The sequence below is a fragment of the Rhamphochromis sp. 'chilingali' genome (assembly GCF_963969265.1).
Source record: "Rhamphochromis sp. 'chilingali' genome assembly, chromosome: 19".
Classification (NCBI taxonomy): Eukaryota; Metazoa; Chordata; class Actinopteri; order Cichliformes; family Cichlidae; genus Rhamphochromis; species Rhamphochromis sp. 'chilingali'.
The window spans coordinates 102,501-114,186 of record NC_137946.1 but is presented as its reverse complement, the minus strand read 5'-3'; positions in this window follow the sequence as shown (position 1 = coordinate 114,186).

The following is an 11,686-nucleotide window of genomic DNA, read 5'->3' as shown; positions in this document are numbered from 1 at the left end:
GACGCATATTTACCTTCGTCAGCAATCCCACTTCTTGACACCAAATTGAAGAGAAAATCTCCGTCCCGGTTTCCCTCCAAGGCGTGAGCACCGATAAGCAGAGTTTTGTCCTTTCCTTATAAGACTCCTAATTATTCAAAGTAACACTCAAGTATGCCGTTCAGCTGGGTTAGTTACAGCGCCGGGAGTAGCTTGGGAGAACAAGGAAACACAGACTGCTTCAGGTTGCCTTCCCAAACCAACTCAAAGGTTTATTTAGTACAAAACAGCTTATATAGAGGAAAAAAAGGTTCGTGTGTCAGCAGGTTCTCAGTTCAAACCGGTACAGACCAAATAAGGAAACGTCTTCCTGCCTTGTGAGCAAAGAAGTATCCTTTGTGTAGTTTATCTCTTCAGTTACAATTTATGATCATCCCAGCAAAATACACTCCTAGACATAGAATACAGAGTTCTTTCATTAGTGAATTCTGAAACAAACCACCTGGCTTTTTAACAAGCTCTTTTCTAAAAGATAAGGAAGGGAGGATGGGAGTAAGGAAGTGGTCTCGTCTCTGTGGTATTTTCGACCTTGGGGTACCAGCCTGTGATTCTTACACATCAATTCTTGGGTCAGAGAGAAAGAGAAAAACAACTAGTAAATGGGCCTTATTGAGTAACTCTTTTCTGTATAATATCACAATAAAACAATATCCTGTAAATGCTACCATGGTATCAAAATATCACAACATTGTTGATCTGCACACAGCTGTTGTCACAAACGGCGCACTCGCTTACGTCACTGTCAGATACATTCTCGCAAAAAAAAAAATCACGGTTTTAGTAACGCAGTGACACAGTGTTCCTACGGGAAAGTAACAGTAATCTAGTTACCGTTTTTGCAATAGTAATCCCTTACTTTACTCGTTACTTGAAAAAAGTAATCAGATTACAGTTACTGCCCATCTCTGCTTATCAGTAGTGAAAATAACCAAACCAAGAAAAACTTAATGAACGTGAACAGTTTAAAAGAGTTTGTAAATGTTTGGGATGAAATGAACAAAATGTAATTTCGAATGAATGCAAACCAAAGAAAATGAAAGGAAGACAAAGCACATGACAGAGAAAATGACAAACATTCTTATGTTAAGTCTATGCAGGTTCTCAGTCATCCAGGTCATGGTAGTCTGCAACTGGACTTTAAGTTTTTTTTAAGATATTTCATCTCAGATTGCCCCAAATAGCTGAAAATGTTAGGATGCCTGGGTCGTTGACCCAGGGTTTTGAGTTTATATATTATTTATCATTTCTATGCTTTGGTTTCTTTGTTAGAGTTATATCTTATGGTTTGTCTCTGTGTAATCCTTAGTTGCTGTCTCCCCTGTCTGCGACATCCCCGTGTCCAGTCAGTGTCTGTGTCTGCCCTGGTCCCACATCTCTGTTTCCTCTGTTGCAGTGCCTGCGTGTGAGTCTGTGTCTTTAGTTCAGTTTGTGTTATGTTTCCTGTTTTATTTTGAAAGTCAATGTCTGATGTTAATGTCTCTGGTTTCGTTTCCCCTTGTCTCGTTAGGCCTGATTTGCACCAGCTGTGTTTCCCTCCTGTTACCCATTCCCTGATTGCTCCCTCTGTGTATTTAAGCCCTGTGTTTCTCTGTGTCCGTGTTGTGATCTACCCTCATTTATGCTGTGTGTTCCGTCTGCCTGCTCATGTAAGTTTATTTTGGATTTTTTTGTTACGTTTTGCCATCCAGCAATAAAAGCTGAGTTTTGAAATACACTTTTGCCTGCCGTGAGCCTGCACTTTGGGTCCTATTCCTGCCTGCACACAGCGACACCTGACAGAAAAAACAGGCTGACACACTGACCGTGGAGCAAATTTTAGAAATACAAAGATATACCAGCAACCCTAGTTGTTTGTTTTCTGGGGCCAGAGTAGGCGACACTGAAGGAAACCTGAAACTGATGGCTAAGGACAAATGTCGATTCTGTCAAATAACAATTCACATTAGTAGTACTCAGTTACATCAACTGGAGGTTGCTTAAAATCAATATTGAATTTATGAATGTAACATTGTTTTTCCAATGTTAGCATTTTCTTTTCTTTTCTTTCTTCTGCCTGTCCCGTTTGGCTCTTTTGCCATTAGAATTGTTGTCTAAAGGCAAAGAAAGATGCCCAACGGATTTACTTTACCAAATTGATCATCCCAGCCTTGCCGTAATGGTCTATTTGATTCACCTTTTATTGTTTATTTTATTTATTTATTTTCACTTGCTAGATACGGGACAGACTTGAATGAGGAAAAGAAAAGGGAGAAAGGAAGAGGGGAAGGGGGGGGGGAAACAGCGGAGAAGAGGGATGGGGATAAAGGGCAAAAAAAAAAAAAAACAACTAAATAAGCAGACAAAAAATAAATATATCAATCACCTGGATCACCTGTTGAGAAAGAAAAAATAAAACAAGCAGAAGAAAACGAGAGCAATACAATAAACAACATCACGATGATATATGGGAATATAACAGTAAATACTAAATATTAAACATTATTGTGCAGCACATAAGATCAACAGAACACAGTGTGCTTTGAGGTAGGAGCCAAAAAGGGTGTAGTTTGTGTGTGTGAGCACCCGTGTGTACACCTGTGAGCATGGACGCGCTTGTTTTTAAAAGGTTCCTTCATGTAATGATCTGCTAGAGGGTGTGGGGGGCCACAGCCCCGTCCTCCTGAAGCAGGTATGGAGGAGATCCAGACTCCAGACCCTCAGAACACAAGAGACCAAGGAAGACCAGCAGAGGGGCAGCTGCGCCACTATCCCTGAAAGAGCTGAGGAGAGTCCCAGATGAGGGGTCACTCAGAAGCCAAGGGGGGTAGCAGTGACGTGCCTGTGAGCTCTGCCGGCAGCCAGCTGTGCCAGAGTGACCGAGCCCCAGGCCGAGAGGCCGAGGGCACCCCACCCCCGAAGTGGCCCGAGCGAGCCCCAGGCTCCAGGCCCCGACAAGCAGCCACCAAGGAGTGACCCGGTGTGTACCTGGGCGCCCATCCCCGGACACAAAGAACCACAACGCACTGATGTCTGAGGGCGTCTGCCACCGGCAGGGGAAGTGGTAGGGGGAGATAGGCCTCCATACCTTAGAGGGCCTGAGATGTCCCCAGAGAGGTGACGTCTGATACCCGACCTGACATATAGACACAGACATACAGGCACACACAGATACAAACATCCATTCCCACCCTCATGCTCTCATATACAATTACTCAACCAACGTGGAGACAGACATAGAGAGACACTGTACACACAATCACACTCCCCAAGCGTACTCTACGAACCGGGTCTAGGTACCCTTGCCCCTGGAGGGGGAAACTGCACCCAGAACCAGGTGGTGTTACCCTTTTCCCTGCGGTGGGGAGAAGCAGACCGCCCCAACTCCGCAGCAGCAGGGAGGCCCCACACTCCAGACCCCAGTCGGACGGCCAACTCCCCCTCCTGACCCCCCGCTCCAGCAGGTCGTAGAGAACGGGGGTGTGAGAAGACTCCAAATCTCCCTCCGCCCTCTCATATGTAATGTTGATGCATGTGTTCCAGGAGGGCATGGAGCCACCTGCCAGAGAGCAGCAGGTAAGCGCATAGCCCCTCCTGATAGCCCTCAGTGTCCACGTGTATTTAAAATTGAGAGGTGGGCAACGACGCCAGGGGTGAGGTGTACACCCTGATGGTCTTTTGGAGTCTGTGTAGCGTGCCCACCCCCAAGATCCTATATGTATGTGTAATGAGAGTGTGAGTAATGTGAATGTCTAAGTTGTGGGATAAAATTGAGGCAGAGGCAGCCAGAAGGGGACAGAGGGGGGATGCCTCCCCTGCACCCTGGTGACATACCTGCACCCCAAGGCCCTGCATGTGTGGGTGATTGTGGTGGAGCAGGAAGAGGGAGGCAGCTGGAGACGGGGAGGGAAGGAAGGGAGGGGCAAGTGACCCCTCCCCGGGCCAGCTCCCCCGCTGAACCCAGTAGGCACCCCCATACTCCGCAACCCAGAACAGCAGCGCCGCCCGGCCCCACAGAGCCCGGGACAGCCCACCTGACCCCACCACAGAGAAAACTGCACCCACCCTGTCATCCACTCATCTTCCAGACTACACAAGACAATAGACACCCAGGCTGAGATCTTCCTCCACCTCTCCTGTATCTCCCCCCTCCTGCAGAGTCAGTTCCTGAAGAGAGGAGACCTCCTGCAAGATGTAACAACCTCCCCCACCAGTTGAAGAGCCCCCAAGGTGGCTCGATGCACTGGCGGAACGCTGCGCCAGGCCCGGGCCCCCATACACCCACCCGCCCACAACCCCGGCAACATAACAACCAGGACCCGAGGCCCGGCTAGGGCCCCAGCCCAGAGACGGTGTGCCTCCAGAACCTTACACCGGTCCAGGACCCACCCAGGGGCAGCCAGGCTACCAGGTCAGTAACCCACGTCCGTCAGCACGGACCCTCCCCTAGCCCCGCTGCATGCAGCCACACGGAAACCGTCACCTAAGAGCCAACAGAGTCCTTAATAGGCCATGACTGCCACCCCGGGTTGAGCCCCCCAAGGAAGATGCTCCTGGGGAACCCCCCTGATGCCCTAAGCCTGTCCCTACCCCAGCGAAGGTGGGACCAAACTATGACCCCCCATCCCCACTAGGTGATGGACCTAATCAAAGGAGCCCAGAGCAATTGATCTGATGTGGTGGCAGAGGCTGTATCAAGACTAATGTAATCTAATAGATAATTTCTATATTGGTTAGAATTAAGTTTTTTTTTTTCCCCAGTTCATGAGGACTGTTTTCTTGGCTATGCATAGGGCAGTGAAAACCATATGGGCTATATTCTTATCTGTAGTGACATTATCTAAGCTGCCCAACAAACACACTAAGGGGGAAGTTGGAATGTTACATTTCAGACACTTTGACAAGTCCTCACATGTCTCGCGCCAAAACTTCTGAACTGGTGGACAGAACCAAAGAGCCTGGATGTAATTGTCCGGTGTATTGGTTTGACAGTGTGAGCAGTTGTTGGTAGATGTATAACCCATCTTGAACATCCTATGACCTGTATAGTGCACTCTATGTAGTATTTTGTATTGAATTAATTGAAGACTGGGATTTCTAATTAGATGAAAGGTTTTTAAGCAAATCTGAGTCCAGAAGTTTTGGTCTAAGTTAACTGATAAATCCGCTTCCCATTTTGCAATAGGAAGTGATATTGATTCATCTGTTTTAGAAAGCATTCTGTATTTTTTTGGAAAGTAATTTTGGGGTTTTAAGAGTAAGAAATTGAACCACACTTGGTGGTGTTTGTAGTTCAACTTGACCCGGTTTAAATTAGATTTTCACCCAGGTGTCATCCACATACCTGAACCAATGACTTGGTGGTGTTCCAGGGTAGGATAACAAAGCCCTCTTTTCCACTTCTTCCATGTACAAATTGGCCACAATGGGTGAAACTGGGGAACCCATGGCACACCCATGTTTCTGCCTGTGGAGCTGACCCTTGTATGTGAAGTAGCTGGAATTAAGACACAGTTCCAAAAGCAAACACATGCTTCCGTGATTGGGATGCAAGTGAAGAGAAATGTAACGTCGTACGAGACCATGGTTTCACCTGCCTCCATAATGACATCTCTCAACTTCTCAAAAAAATCCAAGGTGTTCTGGATGTGGTGTTCAGAGCTGCCTCCCAGCGGATTGAAAGTCGAAGCCAGAAACTTAGAGATGTTATAGGTGACTGAGTTGATCATACAGACAATCGGTCTTCAAGGTGCATTCTGTTCATGTATCTTTGATAAACCATACAGACTTTGTGTAGTTTCCCCTGGGTATAGCCTGAGGTATGAGGTCCGGTCAATAGCCTTGTCTTGTTCTAAATGCTTCAGACAGTCTATCACCCTCTTCCTGTAGCCACTTCCTGGGTCTCGTTTAAGGGGCTCATAAGTATTTTCGTCACGGAGCAGTGACAAAATTTTCTCATGATAGTCTTTCTGGTTTAGCAATACTGTGCACCATCCCCACCTACCCACATCAATGGTAAAATTTGTTTGCCTCACCCGTTCATTAAGCAGCTGGTGCTGTGCCTTCTGGAGGATTTTTGTTGCCCGGAAGCCTTTAACTGAAAGAGCTCATTTATAGAATTTTAGGAGTAATCCTGTTTTGTCGGCATCTGAAGCTATCTTACAATGCTGGGATTACAGCCATTCCCCAACTTTCTGTGAATGGTACTCATGGCCATTGATCAACAATCACTGATCAATGGTCATGAGAATTTGCATAATTATGATGAAGGAACTGACCTCCTAGCCCATTGTTCCTTCAGTGGGCTGGTTTCAGTCATTATGCAAATGTACTGTTTATAAGATTGGGGAAACCTGCAGAGACTGAAGAAGTCACTTGGATGGGTGATGAAACGTTTCTTCCAAAAAAAACACTGTCCAGATGAACAGAATCAACCTTTGGAGATTTTCTTACCTGGATGATTGAGCATGCATCAAAATGTTGGGCTCGTTTTCTCAGGTCCCTTCCCCACTCAGACCAGGAGTGACATGTTTAGCCTGATTTCTCCTTAAAGTGCTGCCTGTTTGAGTTGCATCCAAAAAACGAGGTGAGCTTTTTGGACCAATGGGAAACCTCTTGTTAGGAGAGGCAGCATCCATCCCACTTTGGACGGAGCTGCTTTTATTTCTAGGAATCTGGCCAAATTTAATAAACCCTATAAAACATGACCGTCCCGAGTTGGGAGCGAGAAGCTGTCTCTCTCTGGAGCATCTCGTCTGCAAACCCCCAGTTCCCAGACCACAAAAAAACCAACCAAAAATCAGCAGAAAGAAAAAAATAAAAAGAATGAATAATATAATCCTCAGCTGAACCAAAGAATAAAATGGTGAAATGTGGACAATAATCTCTAATGTTAAGCCCCTTTTAGTAAACGATTTAATAAATGATCAGGATATTGATTTATGCTGCCTTACAGAAACCTGGCTACAGCAGGGTTAATATGTTATGAGTTAAGGAAAGGAAAGAATCAGCACTCCCCTCTTCCACTCCAGCTCAGGAATCAACCACAGTTTGATTTTAAAATTCATATAGACCCTGAAAATGACAGCCTGAAAAGGGGCATTCATCCTTATATTAGACTCGGTCGGCATGTCTCTTCACATGAAATTTTGCATTTTACGTGTGTAAAAGCCATTACGTTGCCTAAAAATAAGATCAAGATCAATAAGACCTATAATACAATTTTGAATTTAAAGAATACTTCCAATAGTTTAATTTGATGATGTAATTTCGGCTGTAGCTTAGGAGGATTCGGCTGGTGAAGCTGAGGTTTTCCCTAAGGCATTTTTCTGGTGTTTTCCGACCAGCGCCTGGATTGTTCCCAAGATTGTTTGTGTGTCTGTGTTTCCTGGATGCTGTTGATGCCTGCTTGGTGCCCATGGTTGGCTTTGATGATGCTCTTCGGCCTCGTTGCCCATGGTCTCCCAGGCTAAACCTCCACTGTGAACCTTGCCGAAAACTGAGACCGTTGCGTCGGGTTTCTGGACTTGTTGACGCCTGTGCTCCAGCCTGTGCCTGGTGAACACCAGATCACTTTTAACCAAAACTTTTATTTTGTTTAAAATAAACTTCTCCATACTCCAATAGCAGTGTTGGGAAGGTTACCTTTACATGCCCCAAAATGTATTTTGTAACGTATTCCGTTACGTAACTCATTGAGAGTAAGGTATTCTGAATACTTTGGATTACTTAATATACTGTATTATCATGCTTTTTACAACTACATGTACTTTTGCTGTGTGATTTATTACTATTACTGAAGGCTACTTGCCATACCGATACCAACTAGATTTTTAAATCTTAATATAAAATGAGTAACAGTAGGGTGGACATTAGGTACGGCTGCACTTTTTGCAGCGATCTTGTATAGAAAACTATTTGTATATAAAACAGGTCTGCAGCTCCGAACCGTAGTAAAGGGCTAATACGTCGGGTTCCGTGTTGGCCTCGTAGCCGAAAACTAGCTTTACTTTGTTGTCTGGGTCAACTTTGCTAGCAAGAGACAGAGAGAGGCGTTGAAAGGCTGCTCCAACGGAACTTATTGTTTCGGAGGAAAACACGAACACAGTGTACAGTCGAGTCTTAATAGCTTACTTACAACTGGGCCCATGAGGCTACATTCTTTAGGTCTATGCCTGTAACACTCTGCCTATTGCCTCCATATTAGATATTAGATAATTTTTTGAACAATAATTAAAAAAAATATTTCGTCACATCATTATGCGGGCTGCAAGTAGGGGTGACATGGGCCGCGAGATTGAGACACAGGTATTACAGCCTCTTAATGCGTGTTTTGTTTGGGTTTCCACCAGCATGGAATTACCAAAAATAGAAAGAGCATAGCTAACATATGAAACAGGAAAAGACCGCTGTGTAATTCCTTCATTTCAACAAAGGTCGTGTCCAAATTCATGGGCTGCATCCTCCTGAGGACGCATTTGTAGACCAATTACGTCACAGCGACACGACGAAGGCCGTCCAAATTTGTAGACTCCTCCGAATGCAGCCGACAAATGTGTCCTCCTTTTCCCCGAATTTGAAGGATGGGTCGGGTGTGTCCTTCGTGGCCCACCATATCCCAGAATTCATAGCGCGGCCCAACCAAACTCCACTTTCCGGCAATGGTGGCTCTACTAAGTTTTAAAGGTTGTGTCCAAATTCATGGGCTGCATCCTCCTGAGGACCCGGCCTTCGCGGTCTACGTGGGCCGGGTCCTCAGAAGGTCGGGTAGGCCCGAAGTAAAAGGCTGGGGAAATTGGACAGTCTAGCCTTCTGATTAGCGTCACCGCTGTCTCGGTGGAGTTTAATAAACTCGGCCGTCTGCTCCTTGCTATCTAAAATATAACAGGACACTGGCGTAAATTCTCGACTGTCTCATACTTCTGTTTAATCAGTTTTCTGTTTGACGTTTATTCAGCTGTGTAAAATCCAAGGAGGAACCCACCCAGGGGATTAATAAAGTTTTATTTTATCTAATCTAATAACTTTAATCTCACCCAAACGGATTTACTCACGAACAAATAAAACACTGAAAAAAGCCTGACAATAACATTTTTAGGTTGTCTAAGTGACTTATATATTACGTTTAACCTGAGTAGTGAAAGTCCGCGGTGATCTAAAAATGATGTGCCGGGAGTTGTGCCGTTCTCGGCGGCTTCAGTGACCCTCGAGCTCCCGGCTAGCTATCGAGCTGGTGGGTAGTGTAAGAAATAAATATATATTTAGTGCTTATTGTTACTTGTTTTAATATAGTTTGCTTCCAGTTTAAGAGAGGGCCAACTTTGAGTATAAACTAGGTCGGAGGCTGACAGGAGACTGCACGCTTTGTGCAGAGAACAGGAAGCGTGGCATACAGAAAGTGAAACTAAGCAGAGTGCACTCCAGATCAAAACTGTGTGTGACATATAGCAGAACTATATATACGCCTTTTGGCTTGCAATGTTTTTAGAACTGTGGGTGCGTGTTCGTGTCTACAGTTCTCAGTTTCCGGAAATGTACAATAAAGATGATTTTTTTGAGCTTGACCACTGAGTCCAGTCTTTCTCTGTCGGCAAAGGAATTCAGGAAAAAGAACCTGAATTTAATAGTAGCAGACGTCTCCGAAAAGTCAAAGCACTTTCGCAAATATGCAATACCTTGGTAAATCGAGCAGATATTTGATGTTTACACAGCTACTTTCTCGCCTGAAAATATGTTAAAAGTTTATTTTGTGACCCATAAAGATTAGAAGGGGAATTTTAAAACTTAGTAGCGGCCGCCATTATTGGAAACTGGAGTTTGGCTATGAATTCTGGGATGTGATAGGCCACGAAGGACACACCCGACCCATCCTTCAAATTCGGGGGAAAGGAGGACAAATTTGTCGGCTGCATTCGGAGGAGTCTACGAATTTTTACAGCCTTCGGCGCGTCGCTGTGACGTAATCGGTCTGCAAATGCGGCCTCAGGAGGATGCAGCCCATGAATTTGGACACGACCAAAATTACTCTTATTAATCTTTCTGGGTCACAAAATAAACTTTAATTATATTTTCAGGTTAGAATGTGGGTGTGTAAACCTATGGTCATTTGACCTATGGTCAAATGAAACAAAAATTGAATTTTTTTTGTCACAATTATGTTTCCTTCATTTGGCGAAAAAAGAGAAGCCTTTAACCCAAAGAACACCATCCCCACTGTCAAACATGGTGGTGGGAACCTAATGCTCTGGGGGTGTTTTCCAGCCAATGGACCAGGGAACCTATTCACAGTAAATGGGACCATTAAAAGAGCAATGCATGAAGATTCTCAACGACAACATCAGGCAGTCTGCAGAGGAACTTGGCCTTGGGCACCAGTGGATATTTCAGCACGACAATGACCCAAAACGCATAGCTGAGGTAGTGAAGAAATGGTTAGGAGACAAAAACATTAACATTTTGCAGTGGCTCAGCCAGAGTCCTGACTTGAATCCAACTGAGAATCTGTGGAGGGAGCTAAACATCTGGGTGACGGCAAGAAGACCCTCCAACTTGAAAGATTTGGAGCTCATTGCTAAAGACGAATGGGCAAAAGTTCCTGTGGAGACATGCAAAAAGCTGGTCTGTTATTATAGGGAGTGTTTGATTGCTGCAATAACCAATAAAGGCTTATCTATAGGTTACTGTGAAAGGTATGAATAATTCTGGACATAAAACATTTTGCTCAAATGTCAAAAGCTGAGAATTTTTTTTCCCACAATGATGCCTCTTGTACATTGTACATATGCCTGTGTCATTTCTGGTAAAAAGAAAAACACTTGCTGGTTGAATAAAAACAACTTTAAGTCAAAATATGCCAGGGGTGTGAATAATTATAGGTTTGACTGTCTCTCTCTCTCTCTCTCACTCATATATACACATATATAATGTATGTGATGTTGAGTGTAAGGTGAGTGTATTTATAAATAAGGAGAAAAGGGAGAAAAGGAAAAGAGAGAGAGGAAAAGAGGCAGGTTGTTTGGAATGTCAAAGAAGGAAAAGTTGGGGACAAGAAAAAAAATCTTGTTAAAGAGAGTACAGACAGACCACTACAGCTCAGGCAGCCAAGGGCAAAAGAGGGATACAAACAGTAGTAACAGATGAACAAACAATTTTAACCCTAACAATACAATTTTTCAACTCCATTGAACTGGATGAGAGGAAACGGCTTCTACTGCATTCCTGAGAGAATGAGTGACAAAAATATGACATGATGAGAACTGAGAAGGATAACAGAGAGACGAGAAGGGTGGGACAGAAGAAAAAATGAAGAGAACTAAAAAAAGATTTTGGACAGTTGACAAAATAAGAGATTTACATTTTCAAAACAAAAGCAAAATCTAGAACTGATTCAGGTCAGCAGTTCCTCTTTGCTCTATCACAAGAGGAAGGACAGGGAATAAAAGCAAACAAGGGCTGGTAATACAAAGAGCTACTAATGCACAAAATGAAAAGAGGAATTGTTTCTGAACAGTTCAGTGCTTTGCTATTACCTTAAACTGTTGCAGTAGGAACTTTGGATTACTTTGAAAAGGGGCAGCTGAAAGACAGCGAGAGGGAGATCCAGACCAAAAAAGGTGTTGAGTCAGAGTTGGAGAAACTGCAGGCTTAACAGACGCACGGCTATGGGAAGAGA